At 47.9% G+C, this 2,516-nt stretch overlaps 1 long non-coding RNA gene across 1 annotated transcript; it reads left to right on the top strand.

The window, feature by feature from the left end:
• Nucleotides 1–318: 318 nt before the first annotated feature.
• LOC103641403 (uncharacterized) lies at nucleotides 319–2,057 on the top strand. The gene is made up of 3 exons (XR_560295.4): nucleotides 319–468; nucleotides 1,770–1,842; nucleotides 1,927–2,057. It is a non-coding gene; the product is annotated as an uncharacterized lncRNA (long non-coding RNA).
• Nucleotides 2,058–2,516: the final 459 nt, after the last annotated feature.

Below are 2,516 nucleotides of genomic sequence, written 5' to 3'. Positions count from 1 at the left end.
AACTTGAGTTGATCCCTGTCTAACCGAATGCATTAGATGAGGCAGGGAATTAAATTGGTATGGAAATTATCCACTGAGAGGATAGAGTATGCAGTCCGGGATCCACTTGACCCCCGAGTGGAAAAAATCAGCCTGGGGATTAACACCCCAACAACCGAACATAGCCTCAGGGCATGTTCGTTTAGGCCTTTCCCGGCAGGGAATAGAGACCAAACCCTGTGGATCCCTCCCCTCGAAAAATAAGCCCGGCCCATAAAAAACAAGCGTTCGGTTATGCCTGACATGGATCGTATCCAGATCGTTCCTCGTCTTTTCAGCCCGGGAACCGCGCCCGGTCGACTGGGGGTGGAAAATATCCCCGTCTGAACCACCGCGAACGCGAAGGGCGTTCGCGAAGGGCACGCGACGGCTGTGGATACAACATTCTTCTCTCCGGCGCCGATCTACTACGGCGGCCGCTTCTCACCGGTATGCTCCTTCCTCCTTCCTCTCTGGGCTTTCTATTACCACCGTCTCGTCAGCTCCGTCCGCTAGAAGTTTCCTCTAGGCAGTAGCCGCTCGAGCTACACGCGGCTCCCACGGAGCCACGGCCACGCCCAACATGGAAATATGTTTCTCACCGGTAAGCACGTACTCCTCCTCTTCCTTTCGTCGTCGATGGATCTGGATCTGCGATTTTAGTACCTAGATCGAACTTGGAAGATGGATCTGGATCGAACCTGGCGGAGGTGCGGGCTCCGCGCCCGCGGCAAGCGCGCCAGGATGGCGGTGCTGTGGGAGACGACCCAGAATGAGAGGTCAACGGCAATTCAGCAGGTCCCAGAAGCTGCCCCCATGCCCATCTCTTTCTCTCCGTCTCTGCCCTCTCCCGCCGGCGTCGGTCGGGCTCGGCCCGTCGCCGTGGCGGGGATTGGGTGGGGGAGTTCAGACTTGCGTCGACCGCTGGCAATCTGCGGGGCTCGGGGCGACTTCTGGGGCTGGGCTGCCTCGTAGCCGATGCCGTTGTGGGTTCCCTCGGTCTCCCATTAGCGCGGGGCCCCTCGTGGTGGGCATGTGGCTGTTGTCTTCCCTCCTCCTTTTACTTTCCCTTTTCTTTTGCCTTTTCTTTCGTAGAAGGATGGAGAAACAACCGTTCTTGGGTTCTGCATTTGGTATTTGGGAATAGCAAAATAGCGCAATTATTTTTTTAAGGTAAATGCAAGCTGCGCTGGTGTGCTAAAGTATTCAGTTCGTGCCAAAACTGGATGATCTTTGGAACCAGCTGGTAATCGTTGAATGAATCGATCACCCAAACCGGTTGCCTTTGTTCCTCTGTTCTTTAGCTTGGTCGGCAGTTGCTCCATTGTTTGTGTGGTTGCCGGTTGCGTGCTGTTATTGCCAGTTTTCCATGGAGGCAATGCAGGTGTTAACATTGCACCAACCCGAACATATGTGGAATTATCGACCACTAATTCATGATCCTCGCTGTATAAAACAAGCCTAGACTTTGATGTTCCCTTCCTAAAGAATGTAATCATGTCCGAGGTCAACTCTAAATAAAAGCATATTCTGTACTTTTATTCTAGTTAAAATAAGAGTGTCTTCTTATCTTCTAGCTTCTTGACGTCTATACAATTAAGGGTGGTAATGAGCTCTAAGTTTCGAATCATTATTAGAAACATGTTATATTTCTATTCATTTTTGAACCCCGCAATGTTTCAGTTTAGAGTACATATATTTACTTGTACTTGTATTTATGTATTTCTGACAAAAACCTATTATATTTCTAGATTATCCCTGCACCAGTTCGAGTTGGAGAAGACGAACTTCCACCGTCTTGGGACCCTATATCCTCTCCTTTAGGTACTTGTTATATTCTAAATGTTCTTTATTACACCATGTTCTATTTTTGTTGGTGTTTATTTTCTGTCATGAATTTTGTTTTAGTTAGCAATGGATGTAGCACTAAGAGATCACCTTAGACAGAGGAGAGCACTAGTACAAATAAGCTCAAAGCCTGCGGCACGTTCAACTTTTCACTGGCGGTTTCCGTTATCAAACGTCAGTGAAAGAAACAGGTGGGCCCGGCTTTAAAAACCGCCAGTGGAAACCTATTTCCACTGGCGGTTATCTTAACACAACCGCCAGTGGAAATAGGATGTTTCCACTGGCGGTTGTGTAACACAAACCGCCAGTGAAAATTGATTTCCACTGGCGGTTATCTTAACTTAACCGCCAGTGGAAACATCCTATTTCCACTGGCGGTTTTTAAAGACAACCGCCAGTGGAAATCAATTTTCACTGGCGGTTTTTAAAGACAACCGCCAGTGAAGTGTCTCTTATAAATACCCCTCTTCTTCCCCCGACAGTGAACTGTATGCTCGCAGCCAACTTCCATTGGAGGCGATTTTGGAGGTCCAGAATTCACAAAATACATGGGGAGAGGTTTTGATCTTCATTTTTTGGAAGAAGATTGCTAAGAAAGGTTGGTTTATGTTGCTAATGTCAATTTTTATTCATTTTTGCTCAATTTTAGC

Source organism: Zea mays, chromosome 10 (genome assembly GCF_902167145.1).
Source record: "Zea mays cultivar B73 chromosome 10, Zm-B73-REFERENCE-NAM-5.0, whole genome shotgun sequence".
Lineage (NCBI taxonomy): Eukaryota > Viridiplantae > Streptophyta > Magnoliopsida > Poales > Poaceae > Zea > Zea mays.
Note: the sequence above shows the minus strand (reverse complement) of the source record. Positions and strands in the feature narration are given on the sequence as shown.